General features: G+C 38.9%; 1 pseudogene; it reads right to left on the bottom strand.

The window, feature by feature from the left end:
- Positions 1-14,970: 14,970 nt before the first annotated feature.
- Positions 14,971-17,503, bottom strand: LOC129038989 (heterogeneous nuclear ribonucleoprotein A1-like; annotated as a pseudogene).
- Between the last annotated feature and the right edge of the window lie 4,049 nt (positions 17,504-21,552).

The following is a 21,552-nucleotide window of genomic DNA, read 5'->3' as shown; positions in this document are numbered from 1 at the left end:
TAGTTTTTGTCTATTTGACTTTCTGGGAAATTTTCCACAACTTAATCTCTTAATTTTTAATGGAAATTTTCTATTTTATGTTATTATTTTAATATCAAAGAGTATATTCCTTTCTACAACATCCTTTTCTTCTTTCATGGATACAATATCTTCTTTTATCTCTCTGAGGAATTAATAACAGGTTTTTTAATTTTTTTGGTTTTTTTTGAGATGGAGTTTCACTCTTTTACCCAGGCTGGAGTGCAGTGATGTGATCTCGGCTCAGTGCAACCTCCGCCTCCCAGTTTCAAGCAATTCTCCTACCTCAGCCTCCCAAGTAGCTGGGATTACAGGTGCCTGCCATCACGCCCAGCTAATTTTTGTATTTTTAGTAGAGATGGGGTTTCACCATGTTGGCCAGGCTGGTCTCAAACTCCTGACCTCGTGATCTGCCCACCTTGGCCTCCCAAAGTGCTGGGATTACAGGTGTGAGCCACTGTGCTTGACCAACAGGTTTTTTATGAAAATTTATTCTTCCTTTGTAGGGGTTAGGGTGCTGTCCACAAGACTGCCCTCATTTTTGGCACTAACATCAAATTTGGGGCCTAAGGGTCAACAATTTGCTAGGAGTACTCATAAAGTTCATGGATGCTGTTATACTCACCATTATGGTTGATTACAGTGAAATGATACAGATCAAAGTCAGCCAAAAGAAGAGACACATGGGCCATAGTCCAGGAAATTTCCTAACATGGAGCTTCCAGTTGTCCTCGCACACTGGAGTCGTGGGCAGTGTCAACTCTTCCTGGCAACAGTGTGGAACAATACACATATGGTACTGACAACCAGGGAAGCTCAACCAAGCTTTCATGTCCAGAGTTGTCATTGGGGCTCAGTCATGTAAACACAGTCAGCTGCCCATACAGTCCCCATCTCCTCTGGAGGTAGAGCACATGATCCAAAGCCCCTAATATAAACTGCATTATTCAACTCTCTGGTGTGGTCCAAGTCTCCAGGATAACCAAAGGCACTTTTATCAGGCAGGACCTTCCAATGGCTTACCACCCAGGGCAAAATCTCTGTTTTCTTCATTGTTTTTTCATTTGTTGATGTTCGTCTCTGTATTTTTTCTCAGATGCTTTCCTTAAATATCTGAGGATCATTACTATTTGCTTATATTTAGGGATAAGGAAATATAGTAGTCCGTCCTTATCCATGGTTTTGTTTTCTGCAGTTTTAGTTACCCACGTCAACTGTGGTCTGAAAATATTGGAAAATTTTGGAAATACACAATTCAGAAGTTTTAAATTGCACACCTTTCTGAATGGCATGAAGAAACCTTGCACTATCCTGCTCTGTTTTGCCAGGGACATTAATCCTCCCTTTGTCAAAAGTATCCACACTGTGTACATTACCTCCCATGAGTCGCTTAGTTGTCTCAGTTATCAGATCCACAGATCACAAGAAGAAGAAGGGTGAGTACAATACAATTAGATATTTTGAAAGAGAGAGAGAGACCACATTCACATAACTTTTATAACAGTATATTGTTCTATTTTATTATTATTGTTAATCTCTTACTGTGCCTAATTTATAAATTAAACTTTATTATAGTATGTATGTATAGGAAAAAACATAGTATATATGGGGTTTGGTACCACCCACAGTTTCAGGCATCCACTGGGGGGCTTGGAATGTATCCCCTGCAGATAATGGCAATACTGCTGTAAAAAGGTGACGGTTGCTGTGTGTACATAGTGGATCTTGTGATCCATGGTATTCACAGTACAGTTACCTACCTGGGCAATATTTTGGATACTTAATGCTATTATATTTAAGTTTTTTAAAAAACATTTCCCTTTTGGAAGAGTTAGATGTTCCAAAGAATGTTCTCCCCATCTCTTACTTAGAAGCATAGAGCTGGCTACCAGAATTCTGGGAGATGAAGATGAGAACAAAAAAGGGAGTCTCAATATTCAGTGTATACATGTTCACTCAATCTCTTTAAGTCTTTTATCCCTAATCTTAGTTGTGTTTGGTGTCCTCCAGTCCAGAAACCCTGTGCTCTACCTTTCCCATAGAATAAACCTATAGCTTTCTAGTAGAGAGAGATTTGAGCTGTGAATATAGACTTTTAACTACCTTTCTAGTTTGATCTCATCTTTATCCCTACTTACAGAGTTGCCTGATGGTACCAATTCCTTATACTTTTAGGAATTATTTTATTCCTGTGTTGAGATCAGATTCTCCACTCTTCTCACTGCCAGCTTAGAACTGGTCTTTAGGGCTCCACATGAAGTCCTAAATACTTTGTATTGCACCACTGTGGGTGAACACTTTGTGAATAGCAACATATGTAAATGGTGCCCTGATGTTGTGAAACATGTAACGTGCACAACCATATATAGTGGCTCAACTCAGATTTCCTTGGATCTAATAAATGAGCTACAACTCATAGACTTTACATTGTTTGAAATTTTGTTTATCTTTTCTTCGCTCTGCTTCCCCTCCTCCTCGTCTTCCTCCTGTCTTCTTCTTCTCCTCTCCTTCTCCCCTCCTCCTCTTCCTTTTCATTCTTAAATATCTTCACTGTTGTTTTAGTATAATTTGGCAGGAAGAAGAGTTAAATGTGTGTGTTCACCATTTTTAACCAGAATTAAATCTTAAGCATAGATTTAAAGCTATGCATAATTTAGCATCCAAAGGAGTCACTTTTTTCAAATTCTAAGCAGTCTGGAAACTGTCAGAACTTGCAAAGGTTGTGATGGTGGCAATAAGCATAACATACTATTTAACTATGAAGGAATGAGGATGGATGCGTTTCTTTGTTATTCATTCTGAAATTCTTAGGAGTTACACATTAAAGTTCAGTAAATGATGAACTGAATTTGGAAGGAAGAGTGATGGTGATGACTGTTTGCATCTGAAAATTCTCATAACGGTGCAAGAGATGAGAACAAAGAATGAATGAGGAAACTAGTCTTAGGGTTTCTTACTACATTACGGATAAGCTTTATGTGTACAAAAGCTGAACTGAGCAGAAGCTAGTTGTGCCTGTTTGTGAAACTGCTTGAATATTACTTTTTTCCCTATGCTTTGTCCCTTTATGGTGGAATAATTTATATATAAACAGTTATAAAATATCACTTATTGAATGCCTACTATTGCAAAAGTCCCTACTCCTGATTCGTTTTTTGGCATGAGAATTTAAATTGCAAATACCCCATGGGAGAGATCACATGTTACACTTTGCACCCATTTATACCTGAATATGAATAAATGTATCCAACTCATCTTAATCATTGGTTAGGAGCAGAACAACAAGGGAGTGAATACTTACAGTGCATATACAGTGAATATATGCACTAATATTGCTTTCAAACTGTTTTGTGTGTAAATGTTCAATGCAATTATCTATCAATTCTTATCTGGGAGGAAGCCATAGTTACTTGATTAAACTTGCTGAGAAAACGTGTAAGAAACATTCCTTTGTTCCAAACAGCTGAAAACAACTGAGAAAAACACACTTCTAGAAAGAGAAACAATAAAAATTCCTTTCAGTATCTTGCTGGTGCCATATAAGTGAATTTATCACTGGCTATTATAAAATCATTTTCATATTAAAGATAGATCTTACAGCATCAGGAGCTTCTTCCTTTGATATTAGAAGGCTCAAGTATATTCTCTTAGGAAAGTTAATTTGGACACCAAGAGAAATGTGGAAATGATGATTCCAAAAGAAAGAATGACAGCAATATCATTGTTTTAGTGAATATTTTAACAGAAAGCAGGCTCACAGCTGAGTGGCAAAGACAGTTATAGAAGCCTGACTGTAATGCCACCATGGAGCATGGAGCATAGCACAGTCAGCTAAGAGAGAGAGAGTCTGTGACAGTCAAGGGTTCAAGTAGGTACAGACAGGACAGATGGACAGATCATGCACACTTTGCTTCACTGTGTTCTCAGGTTCTAGAACAAAAGCCATGCAGGCCTGGGGAGTTGTCCTTCAGCTTCTTCAGTTGGTCCTGGCAGTGGGAAAGTCAGGCCTGTGTGTATCTCTTCTAGTTGCATTAAATAATCTTGTTCTGTGTTTACAGACAGAGGCCACATTGCTGTGACAACGGTCAGATGTGGCGAGAGTCCTTGAGTATGAGATCTGTTATAGGAAGGACGAGGGGTTTTAGGATGCTGAGGAGGCCACAAGCATTTTTCTGTTCCCAAAACAAGAATGGTTTACCGTATTTTTAATTTTTTTTTGCAACCATCACCATTATCAATTTCCAAAACTTTTTAAAATCATTCCAGACACTCTGTACCCTTAAACAATAACCCTCTTGTACCCTTCTTCTCCCACTCTCTGGTAACTGCTATTCTACTTTCTGTCTCTATGAATTTGCTGGTCCTAGATACCTCATATAAATGGAGTTATATGATACTTATCCCTTTGTGTCTGGCTTCTTTCACTTAGTGTGATTTTTTTTAAGGTTATTCATGTTGTAGCGCATATCAGACTTTTATACCTTTTTAGGGCTAAATAATATTCCAGTCTATGGATATATCACATTTTGTTTATCCATCAATCTATTGATGAACATCTTGGTTGTCTCCCATATTGGGATATTTGGTCATAATGCTTCAATGAACACTGGTGTACAAATATGTTTGAGTTCCTGTTTTCAATTTTTTTGAATCTGTAACTGAGAGTGGACTTGTTAGATCATATGGAAATTTAGATCATATGGAAATTCTATGTTAAATATTTTGAGGAATGGAGAAGGTCTTTTAAAAGGGAAGCTTACTTTTTTCTTATAGGGATATGAACAAGAGATTTTTCTGAAGTTGTTTTGACATGTGTCCTTTTAGGGAATTTCTTTTTGAACACATAGTTCTTGTTGGGTGTTGATAAGATTGTGTATGTATGTAGAATAGAATGTCTCCCCTTCTTTTATTCTTGGGATCCAAAAGAAAGTCAGCACTGACCAAGGTCTGTCATAATGACTTTCATTGGAGCTGGTGAGAAATGATGCTGGGGACACAGGTTGAGGGGGCTACTATTGTGTTTCCTGGCCCAACCTAGCATTTGCCTTTTGTGCCTGGTCATTTATTACCAGTTGTTCAAAGAGAGGAAAGCTTGATGGCTCTCTGAAAAACTTGTGGTATAAGTAGCTCTTCTTTTTTTCCTAGACTTTTTGAGCATTAGCCTAATTTCCTGATTTAGTTTTCCCACACTATACCTGAGCCATGATCCTGCTGATTTGGTGGTGGGAATTACTAGAAATATGATTTTGTTTGGAGCAGAGGCTTGATGCTAGAGTGATGGCTGCATGGTGGCTGTGAAACGGAGATGTTCTTTATCAAGATGCTGCCAACTGTTGCTGATATGATGCAGTGATCATCTTAAGTTAAATGGCATTGCCTCAGACCTAGAGTTGCTAGATAAAATACAAGACACATGGCTAAATTTGTATTTAAACAATGATACTGTCTTTTAAACTTTTCGAAAATAGTATAAATATGTTCATAGTATTGCATGGGATGTAGTTATACTAACAAATTATTCCTCCTTTATCTGAAATTCAAATTCACCTGGGTGTCCTGTATTTAAATTTGTTAAATCTGGCAACCATCCTGAAAGCACCAAATGCCTTGGAGACCCTTACTTTCCTTTGGAGTGTTCTTTAGCACATGCGCTCTCAATCTCTGTGGCTTTGTCCCCTGTGCATGGTGCAACTGGCCCATGTCTTCCATGAGGCCATTCTCTAGCAGGGTAGAGGCAGCAAGTGCATCCAGTGAGGAGCCATGGCAGAGAACTCTGAGATGACTCAGGAAAATGGCCATGTTTTGTTACCTGTTTTGCTCAGGAGGAGTATTAGTCTGTTCTCATGCTGCTATAACGACATACCTGAGACTGGGTAATTTATAAAGGAAAGAGGCTTAATTGACTCACAGTTCCGCATAGCTGGGGAGACCTCAGGAAACTTACAATCCCGGTGGAAGGGAAAGCAAACATGTTCTTCTTCACATGGTGGCAGGAGAAAGTAGTGCAGAGCAAAATGGGGAGAAGCCCCTAATCAAATGATCAGATCTCATGAGAACTCACTCATTGTCACGAGAACAGCATGGGGGAACCATCCCATGATTCAATTATCTCCACCTGGTCCTGCCCTTGACATGTGGGAATTATTACAATTCAAGGAGAGATTTGAGTGGGGACACAGAGCCAAATCATATCAGGAGGCTTTTCCCACCAGGGACCAGGTGAACATTAGATGGGCATGGTGCACAGGCACCACGTGGAGCCCCTGCCAGTGGGACTAACGTTCCACGTGGATGTCAAGGATGCAGTTGCCTGTCTACTCCTCATGGGGCTGGGGTGCATGCTAGACAGGGAGGTGGTTTTCAAATCTGGCATAAGCAGGCCTGAGTGGAATATCTCCGTTGAAGTCCTGAACAAATGGAGACTGTTTATCTGGGCCTTGGAGGGGTGGGAAATTAGGAGATGGGAATGGAGTGGTGGGAAAAAGGATGCTGGAGTCAGACAAACCACCTCTTCCACATTTGTGCCCAGAAGGACTGTAACCCTGGGCTTTAGCAGTCTATTGGCCTTTGCTTTGAGTTCTACCACTCAACTGCAAGATCAGAATGGGTTTCCACCTCAAACTGAGTCCTTGCGTTCACAACTTCTGTCACCCAGTGAATTTTTCTACTGCTGTTATTTCCAGCTCCAAGCTTTCACATACCAGAAGCTTTTCCTGTTTTTATATTTTAAAATTCAATAATTATAGCCACTACACCTGCTAGGTGAAGCTAGGCAAGCTTTATTGTGTCCAGATTGGCTTTCAAATGATGGTTGATAAATTAAATTATGGTCATCTGTAGAGGGATGGATGAGAAATAATTATCTGGATGCATGTCATAATGTCACAGAAGCACAGATCTCTCTGGACCTTTTTTTTTTCTATCTCACTGCCTCTTTTTTTTTTTTTTCCAGATGAAAGAATTCTTTAGCTTTTTTCCACCCAAGCCACCACAAGCCAATGTCCAGTGTATTACAGGAGGAGGTTGCTTTTATAAACCGGGGGCAGGCTGTAAAAGGCATCTAAGGGGTCTATCTAGATTGTTTTTCAGCTTATTTTCTTTTTGACAGCTTTAAAGGGCCTTCTAAAATTGCCAGGAGAGTAGATTCATATTTTTATCATTCCACCTGCATAGCATTTTAGACACATTTATATTCCTGAAAGCATAATAATACATAACATTTAGCATTTAATTTATGACTCCTGCCACATCTGGTATAAAACTCCTTCTGAAGCAATAAATCAACCTCTTCATGTCAAATTGCCATTCATTCTTTGACCTCCTCCATAATTTATGGTTTGTGAGTGCAAAATGGGAGAAGCAGCTTAAATCAAGTGGATTTTAATTAACAATCTTAGAAAATTCAGAAGAATATTTGCAATTTATTCATGAGACGAAAGGACTTTGTTGCTAGAAAGAAAAAAAAAGCAGCTCATTTCCACGGGTATAAATTGAAGTCTATTCTGGGTGCTTCAACACCACAGCATAAAGATTTTTCTCTACTTTGAGTTAGAAAGATAAAGTGATTGTGATAGGAAAAGCTGTCCAAGCTCCTAGGACAGAATCCATTTTCTAGAAGAGATTTTGAGGGAAAAGAGGAGGGGAGACATGTACCTATCTTCTGCTTAGTACAGCCTTTAACAGAGTTGCCTGGCTGCTGACACAGTGCCTTTCATGTCAAACAATTTTATTTCTAAGCCTTTCACAGTGTGTCCTAAGTAGCTTCTATTAGCATTGTCCTGTCCGTTACCTTGGCAACAGAGCCGGTCAATTTAGACACCATTTAAGAGCTGTGGAAAAAGCAACAACCAACAGTGTGATGGGCAAAATTACAGAGAACAAGCTGAATACAATCTTCGCTGGAGGAGATGCATTTTCTTCCAGGGCCCATTTCATTTTAATTAAAATTGAAAAGCTCTTTTAAACAAGTCCCTAGATTAAGCTCAGACCAGAGTAATCTACTGTACAACCATTGCAGCTGCATTCCTTAATGTTATCTCTTTAACCTTAATGGATTGCTTGTACTTTTTCAAATAAACAAGGAGAGAAAACCTAGGGGCAATATGGTAGCTTCTTGTTATCCATCTTTAAGTAAATATAGAATGAAGAGACATAGCTCTATTCATGTCTGAAGTCCCATTTAAGTGGAACACAAGAGAACCTCCAGCTGTCTCATATAATAATTATAGTTTATCTTGCATGAGAAAATAAACTTATTTCAAATATCATAGGTGGTCTCATTTGCCATTTACCTCATTTTATTTGTTTCAGCCACTTTATGTAGCCATTTATTTCCAATAATCATACATGGATCATATTGAATATGGAACCAAGTGGAAGTTTGGAATTCTCAGTATTGAGTTTTATCTCGGTAGTAGGTTTTGCACTGCCATTGCATTCCCAGCTTTCTTGTGTGTAGGATGGGACAGAACCTAATTTGAGGGTAGCAAAAATCTTTTCTCTTAGCACAAAGTAGGTTAAAAATTACTTGTCCTCCAGGATGTAAATAAGTTAATTCATATACTGTGTATATTTGCAAATAAGACAAAAATTTGATTATAGAGACTTGAAGGCAGCTTCAAATTTTTTTTCACTTTAAGTAAGTTGAACAAGACAGTTTGTATTTATAGATAGAAAATTCTTAGTAATACTGTTTATGTTATGCTGAATGCACTGAGATATTTCAGGGTTTGCATCTTTTATCCTTTTAAATGACTCCCATCTAAATGGAATCCTGGAAAGCAGTGAATGCCTCCTCATTGAAAATATTAAAGCAGAAACATAAATTTTGTTATTGGAGCTATCTTAAGGAAGATTCACGGACCAGTAGGGTATTTGTTGACAAAGTCCATTCTTATATCATGATCCTGCCCCTGAAGATGGACAAATGCATGCTACCCAAAGTAGCCCAAGAATTGGTGGGAGAAAATGACCCCTTCACTTTGTATGCCCCAGTTATCTGGGAATATGCTTCCCCTCTTTCTACAGGGTTCCTTTGTTTCTTAGGTGAAAATAGAAAGTGTTCACCTCCAGGCTTTTTTGGATTCCTCTTTACCTTATGAACAAATATACGAGACCTAGTGTCCGTGAATATTCTTGATCAAATATTACTGGGATCATAGAGTTTCTGAGATTTCCCTGCACTTTTCCATCTAGTAAGAATCATCCTGAATCATGTTTCCCATTAAAAGTATTACTGGAGCCTTAAAACCATTCCAATTAGGATCTCCATGGCTAGATAACAAAGGCGCCAATTAATGCTGGTTATAAAGGGAAACAGCAGGGCCCACCAGTCATCTTCCCATAAGGCTTACAAGAACAATTAAATACATAGGCTGACATTTCATCTTTGGCGTTTACATAATGCATACCACAGTGATTGATCAGAAGGAGCTACAGAGATGTGACAGACTGACAGAGAATAAGGGCAGATGTCGCCCATCTTTTTCATTATGATGACTATTTTAACGAACAGACCTGCTCATTTCTGCAGTCCATTAAATCAGCTGACAGTATAAACATCTGCAGAATAGCCCTGGGAATTGGGTTTGTCAGGTGAGGACACTTTGGTTAGCAGGGAAGAGATGAGGGATTCCTCAGGGGCTGCTGCTTCTGGGGAGAAACCCACAAGCTGTCCCGTACAGGAGACCTTGCTTTTCTTGACACCAGGAGCTCAGGATATAGAAAAGATTTGTGCCACCAAAATGACATACAGCCAAGATCATTTTCTGTCCTTTTACATTCTTTCAGAATTCTCTCCTGTGTCTGGCCTCTCTTCATTTGCTGAGCTCTGAATGTGATTCATGGAATAACCCTGAGCAAATGATGACCTTTCCTGGCCTCCTGTTTTCTCATCTGTGAAATATGGATCCCTGCGACTCTCAGTTCCCTCTCCCCATGGAATAACTCTCTCTGAAAAGCATTTTGATCTCCATAGGGAAAGGTGTTCTATGGCAACACAGAATTATATTTGATTCTGCACCACCCACAAGTTCAATTTGTGCGGTCCCAGCCTGACTCCATAAACAATCTAAGTTTTTCTTGGGGTATGTGGGTAGGAACACCAGAGAGGGGAAACCATTCATGTCGCAACACTAGCAGCATTCTGCGTTGTTTTCACCCTGCCTTTGTCCTTCTAAAACAGCGTTTCTCAACTTTGGCACTATTGGAATTTTGAGATGAACAATTCTTTGCTGTGGGGGGCTGTCTTGTGCATTGTGGGCTGTTAACTAGATACCAGTTTGACCCTCTCCTCCTACCTGGAGTTATGACCCGCAAAAATGTCTCCAGACGTGGCCACATGTCCTCTGGGTGTGCAGAATCTCTCCTAGTTCAGAAGCCCTGCTCTAAAATGTGCTGTGATAGTCTTCCCAGCAACTTGGGACAGGGAGGTCTTGAATCTGGGTCTAGCCTTGGGCATATATAAATTAGCTGGTTGCTTCCAGGGTATGAAGCAAATCCAAGAAAGAAAAAAAATACCATTTTTATATTTGAGTGCAGCTAGTTTCATGATACTCTCCTGGCATTTTTTTTTCCCACTAGATTGCTACTACTTGTCACAGTGATGAGAAAAAACAAGGGATGCTGGATTCTGCACCCTGAGCTTTCCTTAAATGAAGACTAAATAAAAGATCTATTAGGTCTGTTCGAAGTCTCTGGATTGAAAAGCAGACACCCAGTCTTGCTGTATGAGATACAGTCTCCTCAACTAATGATGTTGTATGTTTTCTTGGAAAAGCTTCCTGCTTCACAGTTGTAGCCCATTAGTTGATTTTGTATCCAGCAAGCATACCCATTGATTCTTCTCTGTCAAGGGTGTGATATAAAAGCTTGCACTGTGCTGGGCAGGCATAGTCTATAAACATGATGTAATCATTGTAATTAAGTCATAAAACAATCAGGAAGGACCGTGGCTAAAATGACTAAGAGATGAAATATTGCATCTACCACAGGAGGCCAAAGAACAGAAAAGTATTTAGAAATTTGGTTAATTATTCTGTCTGCTAACTGAAAATACTGGGAGTATTTTTTGAAAAGCATAATGAAATGTTATTGGAAGAGGATCCCTTATCTGTAAAGAGTCAAGTATTTAAGAATTAAATTTTTTTAAATCAATTTTTTAAAGAATTTTAAATCCTCAGACAAAATGCCACTGTCACAAATTTGTTTCCACTGAGTGCTGCTTTTTGTATTGTAATTTGTAGGACACGTTGCCTAATTGGACAGCCTCGCTTTTCCAGAAAAGAGATAAGAAATCAGGAGGCAAAATGAAAAAAATTATCCTGGAAATCACAAGAGACTCTTAAAAAAATCACGCACTAATGTTTGTGTGCTAATCAATTAATTAAATAATTTATTCACATCTTTTTCAGTACGTCCATTCAACAGCTATCAGCTCCAAGGGAACAGGCCTGCTCAGGTCTGGGAAGCAGGCTCTATGATGTGTAGGTAGAGAGTCTCAGGTCTCAGGTACTAGGATTGTATCTAGAAGTATGGGCTCCGGTAGGCATGTTCTCCTGGTTCTTTAGAGACTATGGATATGGGAAGGGCATGGCTGGAGAAGGGGTAGACTAAGGCCCTTTAAAGGGCAGGGCCTAGAATAAGGAACCCATTTGCTTAAAGACAGTGTTCTTGATAATCAACCAAGCACCAGAATTTGGTTGAAATAATACAGGTGGAGTTAGTTTGAGTTAAATGACTTAATATACGTAAATCACTAAGAAGGGTATCTGGCACATGTAAGTACTATATAGGCATTAGCTATACTGTTATTAGTGTTGAGAAAACCAACCTAGGTTTTGGCTTATGGGATATTTTGAATATACTTTGCAAAAACAAGATTTGATGGTTTGGATATTTGCCCCCTCCAAATCTCATGTTGAAATTTGATCCCCCTGTTGGAGCTGAGATCTAGTGGGAGGTGTTTGGGTTATGGGGGCGGATCTCATGACCACCTTGGTGCCATCCTTGCAGTAATGAGTGAGTTCTCCCTCTATTAATTCCTGTGAACTCTGATTGTTAAAAAGAGCCTAGCACCTTCTTCCCCTCAATCTTCCTCCTCTCTTGTCATGTGGTGCCTACTCCCCTTCACCTTCTGCCATGAATGGAAGGTGCCTGAAGCCCACATACTGACACCATGCTTCTTGTACCACCTGCAGAACAATAGGCCAAATAAGCCTCCTTTCTTTATAAATTACCCAGCTTCAGGTATTTCTTTTTATAGCAATGTAAAACAGACCAACACATAGAGATTGCTTGCAAAAAGACAAAGACTAAAAAAAAATTTTAGTACTGGTTATGTTCAGATGGTTGTTCTATTGTCATAATATACCACTTAAATAATGCTGTTTACTTTGAGGTGTGGGCTCCCAGGTTTAGTGGCTTACTGTCATGCCTGTGGTCTGTCAAATGTGTGTTTTCCCACAAGATGGAGGCACAGCCCACGTCTCTGGGTCAGTGCCTGTGTTGGTCAGTTCTCAGTAGCTAATGTCTTACACTAGGTTTGTTTTACCATCTTACAAATATGTAGCATTAGGTCAGGAGAAGAAATTGATGAGAGTGTGGATAAAACAGTCTAAATTCATCAATACTGCTGGAAAAACTACTCAGAAGGCACATGCTTTAAGTGGTTGGTTAGTTTGTTTACTTTTTAAAGATTGGCTATGACTTGACCTTATAGTGTTTACTGATCTATTGTTTAGACTTCACGCCCAGAGGAATGGTTGGCTTACTTATGGTAAAAATAATTTTACTTCTGGTTCCATGAGTTATAATCCTATTACTCTTAATTGATTCTGTTAAGGTAATCTTAATGTAATCTATTTTGGGTATGCTTTAATCGTATTTCCATGCTAGCTATCTCAAAAAAAACAAATGATGAATTGACATACAAAACTTTAGCAGTGATGTGGCAACATTTTCCCTCTTAATCACCTTGGCATCATTGAGTTCCACATGAATTCAGGGCAGGACTGACTGGATCTCTCTGAGTTAACAAATCAAGGTGCCAAGTTAGGCTCGTTTTTTACTTATGAATGCCAGGAAGCTTGTCCGAAAATCCTAAAATAGCAAAGGTCTCCAGAATGAATCATCTCAATTTATTTTAGGCTTTCAGTTCCCACAGAGTAATCTTACGATTCAGTTCATCTAGTTTGAGAGAAGTCTAGCCAGTGGGGCTGTGACAAATCAGTGTAGGAAACTTGATAATGTTAAGAGAAAGTTGGTAAAAGCAAACTTTTAATTTTAGAACAAGATCCTCTTTATGGATGGGCTAAGCGTGTTGCCATTCAAGCAGTAATAGGCCGAACCTAGGTCCGACACAGGGGGATCCATAATGAAAAGCTGCAGGATTAATTTTATGTCATATTGATCCATAGATTGCTGTTTCATTCATATAAATAAAAAATAGAAAGATAATTGTGTAGCAGCAGAAAATGCATTCAAATTATGAAAATACTCTTCTCCTAAGAAAATAACATCGTTTGGGAGGAAAACACCTGGTTTCTTTCTTCCGTCTTTGATTCATTCCTGTTTAAACTGGTGCTGCCTTCCTGCTTCCTCATTAATAAGTCTCCTTGTTTCCGGTGGAGGAGAAAAAACGAACCTTTCCTTTATCATTACAGAAAAGCATTCTATTTATGTATGTGTTCTCCCCTCTCATGTGTTATGAATTTGTGATGAGAAAGAAGCTCCCATTGCCCCGTTTGTGTAAACATATAGGAGAATGACCATGGATTTTTAAAACCCTCATTTTGCAAGAATATTAACAGAGTTATCATTCTCGGTCATTCCTCTGGAAAATGTCATTTAAAAAATCCACACACAATATGATGGTGTCCTGAGATAAAAAATTGAACTGAGGCTCTTGATTCAGAATTAAGACCAATTTAGGAAAAGCCGTGAAGTGGATAGAATTTTTCTTTGGGGAGATGCTCTGCTCTTGGGGCACATGACAGTGCCCAGTTCACTTGGGCTAATTTGGCTCCTCTGAAATATCTCAGGCTCCTGAATTTTTCCTTTCCCCTTGTTGCTCCCATGAATACTTGTCCATCTTGTTGTCCATTCCCTCGGCACTGTTTCAAGGAGGCAGCCATTTAAACTGAGAACTTATGCTGATGGAATTCAGATGCAAGGAGGCTCATAAGGAGCCACTCCTTCATTTTATTTATTTATTTATTTTCAAGAGAATTAAATCGTTTATTTATTACACATGATAATGGACGCTACACAAGCTTCATTCCCATCTGTAATTTTACCTGGTACCATTATTCAATTTAGATATATTGCATAGAATGTGCCAACAATCATTTTTATAACCAATAATTCCATGATTTTGCTTGGGTAGTCCCTTTTAATGGTGAACTTCAGGTCACAATAGTAACTATCAATTCAACTACACCAAGGTTTCTGAAGGCAATGGCTTCTCCACCCAAGCAGATTGTATATAAATTCCAAATAGAATCTGGCATCACCCTAAAGGAATTCTAATTTCACACTGTTGGGGGAAATTTTCCAAGATGGCTTCAGATTAGACTAACTTTACACAGCATATTAAAAAAAAAGACATTTATTCAGTGATCAGATTCAGCGATGATTCAGCGATCAGACTATTACATTTAGCAATCAACGGCATGGGTGCAAAAAAAAATCTACATTAAAACCCTTTGTTGGAATGCTTTACATTTTTCATAGAACAGAAACCAAAATAATCTGTTGTACAAGTAGTCACAAATACAGTCCTCGAATTTTTTGCCCATATACATGAGTATTTGTCTAAAACTTGTCTTCTTTGTAGCAGCTAGGCCCTGCCACCACTGTGCTTGGCTGAGTTCACAAATCTGTTGTAACCTGTAGCTTCCCTGTCACTTCTCTTGCTCTCCTGTCCTGCTAAGCTTTGTTTCCTAATTAAAATCTTCAGCCACCACCATAGCTACTGCTGCTACTGGAACTGCCATAGCCACCTTGGTTTTGTGGTTTGGCAAAGTATTGGCCTCCACCACCATAGGGGCCAGAGTTTCTGCCTCCAAAGTTTCCTCCCTTCATGGGTCCAAGATTTAAAGACTGATTGTTGTAATTGCCAAAATCATTGTAGCTTCCACCACCTCCAAAATTGCTTCCATCATTACCAAATCCATTATAGCCATCCCCACTGCCATCATATCCACCACCACCACGGCTGCCACCAAAGGCTCCACGACCACGGAAGTTTCCTCCATGACCAAAGTTGTCATTCCCACCGAAACCACTTCTAAGACCACCAGCAAAGTTTCCAGAACCACTTCGACCTCTTTGGCTGGATGAAGCAAGCACTAACCATCTCTTGCTTTGACAGGGCTTTCCTAACTTCACAGCTGTGGCCATTCACAGTGTGGTATTTCTGAACGACAATCCTATCCATGGAGTCATGGTCCCCAAAGGTTACAAAGGCAAAGCCCCTTTTCTTGCCACTGCTTCAGTCAGTCATGATTTCAATCACTTCAATTTTTCCATACTGTTCAAAACAATCTCTTAGGTGATCATTTTATAGAAGAGAAATTGATTTCAATAGAAGTTAATGTGTGCAAGATTTCACTACTACATAGAGAAAGCCTCGGAGCTGGAGCCTCGGTCTAGCCTATGTTCTCACAGCATCTTTAATTTTTCTGAATTGCCAGTGGCTGCTAATCCCCTTCTCAAGGACATTTACATTTTAAGAAGGGCAATTCCGGAGAACACATTCATAGACAATGAAGAAATAATGACTGGAATGGCAGTAACATCAGAGACATCAAGAAGCTGATATGGGTGTTCTTTTAGGAAAGAAAAGAGGTTTTGGAGTACAGGCTTTTGGAGGCCTTCAAATCCATACTGCTTGGTGACTGTAAGATCTTCCTGACCCACCGCTGGCTGCAGGTAGAAGCTTCCTAGGCCTTGCCATTTGTCCTCAAGAAGCACCTTGGGACCAGTTTGCTCATCCTTCTTTTGATTAGAAATGACAATCTCTTACCTTACTCTCCAGACAATTAAAATTGAATAAGGCAACATTTTCTTTCTAAATTTCCATTGCTCCTCAAAGTCTTGTTAACTAAAATACTTGTTCTTTGGAGAAAATTTGAAAATTACATAAGAGTTGAAAGAAAAAACAAAAAGACATCACCCACATACCTGTCAAAGCAAATCACCATGGCTAGGCACGGTGGCTCATGCCTGTAATCCCAACACTTTGAGAAGCGGAGGCAGAAGGATTGCTTGAAGCCAGAAGTTCAAGACCAGCCTGGGCAACATAATGAGACTCCATCTCTACAAAAAATTTTAAAACTAGTCAGGCGTGGAAGCATGTGCCTAGAGTCTCAGCTACCTGGGGAGCTGAGGCAGGAGGCTGAGCCCAGGAATTTGAGGCTGCAGTGAGGTATGATTGTGCCACTGCACTCCAGCTTTGGTTATAGAATGAGGCCCTGTTTAAAATAAAATAAAATAAAATAAAATAAAATAAAATAAAATAGATAAACAGGTGGTGCTGGAGCAATTGAACATTCATGAACCAAAAAAAAAAAAAAAAAAAGAAAAAGCCAATAATAACCAGTAACTAACCGTATTTTGCCTTTTTAAAATTACTTTTGCAAGTTAAAGACTAATAGTAATATTTTTCTTTCTTTTTCTTTTTTTGACAACTTTTTTGAATATAAAAGTAACATATGCCCATTGAAGAAAAACTGAAGAAAGCAGAGATGTATCAAGAAGAAAATATATCATTAATAAGCTTGCACCTAGCACTAGCCTGAGTGACCTGTTTCTTTCTAATCTCTTAACAAAAAATTTGTATTTCCCCATTTCACTTCTTCATCATCAGTTAACCAGCATAAAGCTAGAAGGAGTTATTAATGTCTTTCACTAGGCTGAGATGAAAACCTTTCAATCAGTTGTTAAATCTGTTTCAATTTGAGGCAAGGCTGGATACAGGCGAGCTCTCTTTCAAAAGGGGACTTCTGCCCAGACTTTCTCCTGTAATAGTTCCTATTTAAAGCCTGTGACAGAATATTCTGAACATGGCAAGGGTGTGTTCTAAAATGTCAAGAATAATTGTAGCTTCTTTCAGCTGGGTCTCTTTTTGTCCTTTTCAGAATGCCTAGAGATGTGGCAAGCAGAGTCTGTGGTCATAGGTGGGACACTTGGTGACATATAACCTGAGGGGCTCTCTTATAGAAATAATGCTCATGGCTTGAGTGCACTCCAAGGACCCAAGCCAATTACCGCTCACCATTTCTGATCCTGGAACACCAATGGCTTAAGTGCTCCTTCCTTTTTTTTTGCCTGCATGTCTTCCTTCTGAGGGACAAAGTGCAGTCTGAGAACACAGCATCTCTAATGGGGCAGCCTGATCACTCTTTTTGAAATGTACCTTCTGCACATTTATGCTCTCAAACTGGGGTACACTTGTTTTTCTAATGGAATCATCTGCAATCTTCATTTCCCGCTCATGGCAGCTCACAGGGGATGCTCTCTCAGAACTCAGTGGCAATTGATTTGTTTACTCTTTGGCACTGATTTTTACTGAAGGAAATAATAAAGCTTAAGACATGTGGGCATTGTCCCTACACCTGCATGGTCTCCATGGAAAATCATATATCCTCCATGTATTTTCCCTACCTTCTTAAATTTCCAAAGAGTGCATTGCAGTGGAGAGGAATCTCTATTTTCTCTCCACTCAGTACCATAGGGAATTTTGCAAAATTTAACCCAACTCAGTGACAATCAAAACTCCCATTCACCTTCTGCAGATAGCTTGCTGGCATCAGCTTTCAGGCCACAGAAATGAACAGATGCTCATTCAGACATCAGCAGACTCCTGAGTGGCCACAGCCAGATGTGTCTCTCTTGGATGGAATGTCATATGCTTTCACCTTGTTTCCATGTTAGTGGCAGGAGTGAGCCCTCTCTGAATCATGCTAGGATAATAATAACCTGTCCCAAGTGTTCTGAACAGGGAGTACTTGGACTCAGTTGGGACAATCCGTCATTTTCAAAAAGTGTATCATTTCCGATCATTCCCCTGACAGCCCCACCTCCTCCACTAAGTTGACTTTCCCTCTTCTCTGGTGAAGAATTAAAAAATACTACGGTCAAGTGTCAGTGACGGATAAAGTGAAGGGCAACGATTTCTGACATTTGCTACTGGGATCACCAGACAAGTGACTTAGTCTAGGCCAATGCTAAATATTCTCTTCTTGCTAAGAAAGGAGTGATGGGTCCCAGTACATTTGACATGTACGAGCTTTGACACACATCTCTTCTCCCCAAGAGCCAGTGACATGAGCAGCCCTGGTTTTGGATGGTCGATTCTCGACGGATCTTGCATTTCACTCTTGCTATGCTTTCTACTAACTTTTATTTATTAATTTATTTATGTCTCTTGTCTGTCTCTGCATCTATTTTAAAATCTACCATTGGATTTATATAAATTCACCCAAAGAATTAAAGTATAGTGAACATGTAGGCGTGATCTGAGTGCTTTGTAAAATTGCCTTCTTGTTAAATGAAGTCAGACAGGAGCCTTCATTTCTTGTTTCACAGAACTGTACATTCATCACTCATGCCCTGGCTTCCCTAACTCTTTAATGAAACAGATGATGCCTGTAAAATTTGTCAAGAGGAATGAAACTGACTTCGGTGAGCTGCTCCCTGTCACCTGTGGCCTAGGTTGGATTGGAGACAGGGTGTCCCTGGGTGAGTAAAACCAGCTCCTGGCTTTGCTCATGAGTACTTAATATAATTTTATTTTGTATTTTCGAAACATGATTCTCTGCCATAAATAAAATATCAGCCATGTTAATTTCTTCTGGTTTATTTCAGTTGTGTATTAAATTGTAAATCTCTCTTTTCAGAAATACAACGAGGGGGGCAGGTAGAGGGTCCAACACATGCCTGGATGTGTTGTTAGCATATTGACAAGTGTCTGAGGGCCTAGAAACAAAGTGATATTTAGGAGCAAATAGAGCTAGCCAGTAAAGTGAGCAGTAGCTTGGTGGTTCTGATCAATCTGAAATGGACAATCTGATCAAAGGGATAATCTGCTTAATGCAGATGCTGAATTGTTTTTTTCCCTTGGTGACAGCAGATACATAGTCCTTCTCAATGGAATGGGGAAATATTTGCCCTGGTGATTTAGATAATTGTATCCACTATTCAGTTTCACCTTCCCTGGGACAGTACGTAAGATATTCACCCCCTTTGTAAAACATAAAGTCTAAGTATTGGAAATTCTCATCTGTGTGACTAATCCAGGAATATTTCAAAAGAAAATCCGTTGACCATTATTATTAAGGGTCCTGATATAAGGCATTTTTTATCCTTATTTATAGCAGAAATTAGCATTCCAAAGCTCATGTTTTGTTAATATGATAGCTTTATTGTTATGTAATTCACATACTTTACAATTCAACATTTAAAATGTACAATTCAATGGCTTTTAGTAAATTTGCTGAATTAGGCAATAATTATCACAGTCAATTGTAGAGCATTCTCAACATCCTAAAAAGAAACCCCCTACCCAAGTTATTCCCTGTTCTCCCCACATTGCTTCTACCCCTGAAGCACCTGCTCCTGGCTCTGAGCCCCTGGCAACACTAATTTACTTTCTGTGTCTGTGGATTTACCTAATCTGAACATTTCATATGTGGTTGATTCTTGAGCAATGTGGAGGTTATGGGTGTCAATCTCCTATGCAGTTGAAAATCTGTATATAACTTTTGACTCACTCAAAACTTAAGTGCTAATAACCTACTGTTGACCAGAAGCTCTACTGATAACATAAACATATTTGTATGTTATATTATTGTATAATATATTCTTACAATAAAGCAAGCTAGCAAAAAGAAAATGTTATTAAGATAAAGAAGAGAAAATATCATTACTGTTCATTAGGTGGAAGTGAATCATCAGAAAGGTCTTCATCCACATTGTCTTCACCTTGAGTAGGCTGAGGAGGAGGAGAAGATGAGAGGTTGGTCTTGCTGTCTCAGGGGTGGCAGAGGTGGAGGCGGGGGAAGGGGAAGCAGGAGGGACAGGTACATTTGGTGTAACTTTTATTGAAAATAACCTGTCTATGAGTTGAAACCTGTGTTGGTCAGCTGTAAATGGAATCATATAGTATGTGCTCTTTTGTTACTGACTTCTTTCACAAAGCATAATGTTTTCAAGGTTCACCTATGTTTAGCATGTATATATACCCTTTATTTAGCCATCACTAGATAATCTTGATTATTTACATTAAATTTTTAGTTTCACACTGATATGGTTTGGCTGTATCCCTACCCAAATCTCATCTTGAATTGTAACTCCCACAATTCCTATGTGTCACGGTAGGAACCCAGTGGGAGGTAATTGAACCATGGGGGCAGGTGTTTCCTGGGCTGTTCTCGTGATAGTGAATAAGTCTCATGAGATCTGATGGTTTTAAAAAATGGTAGTTGCCCTGCACAAGCTCTCTCTTTGCCTGCCACCATCCATGTAAGACGTGACTTGCTCCTCCTTGCCTTCTGCCATGTTGTGAGGCCTCCCCAGACATGTGAAACTGTAGGTCCATTAAACCTCTTTTTCTTCACAGTCTTGGGTATCAGCAGCATGAACACAGACTAATACACACACAGTCTCACATAAATAATCCTGACTATATTATTCTTCTCTAATTTTTTTTACTTTTTTAATTTTGAAAACATTATTTCTTTTGAAAGATTAAAAACAATATTTTAAAAAATATCAGAATTATACTAGAATTACCCTTAAATATTTACTTAATACAAAAAATATTAATTTCTAAATATTTTTTAGATTTATTCACCTATTGTCTTTTTTAAAACATTGCTATATATTCCTTTTATTTTATTTTAATTTTTAAAATTATTTTTTGTTTTGTTTCAGTAGTTTTTGGGGAACAGGTGGTTTTTGGTTATATGGATAACTATATATAGTTTAAACCATATTAGTTTAGTTAGGTCCTATCTATTTATTTTTGTTTTTTTTGCATTTGCTTTTGGGTTTTTGGACATGAATTCTTTGCCTAAGCCAACATCTAGAAGAGTTTTTTTTGATGTTGTCTTCTAGACTTGTTATAGTTTTAGGTCTTAGATTTAATTCTTTAGTCCATCTTGAGTTGATTTTTATATAAGGTGAGAGATGAGGATCCAGTTTCATTCTTCTCCATGTGGCTTGCCAATTATTGCAGGGTCAATTGTTGAATAGGGTGTCCTTTCCCCACTTCATACTTTTGTTTGCTTTGTTTGCTTAGTGGTGATTTCTGAGATTTTGGTGCACCTGTCACCCAAGTGGTGTACATGGTACTCAAAGTGTAGTCCTTTATTTCTCACCCCCCTCCCACCCTTTCCCCCACATCTCCAAAGTCCATTATATCATTCCTAGGCCTTTGCATCCTCATACCTTAGCTTCCACTTATAAGTTAGAGCATATGATATTTGTTTTTCCATTTCTGAATTACTTCACTTAGAACGATGGTCTCCAGTT

Source organism: Pongo pygmaeus, chromosome 5 (genome assembly GCF_028885625.2).
Source record: "Pongo pygmaeus isolate AG05252 chromosome 5, NHGRI_mPonPyg2-v2.0_pri, whole genome shotgun sequence".
NCBI classification, from domain to species: Eukaryota; Metazoa; Chordata; class Mammalia; order Primates; family Hominidae; genus Pongo; species Pongo pygmaeus.
This window is presented reverse-complemented; position numbering and strand designations above follow the sequence as displayed.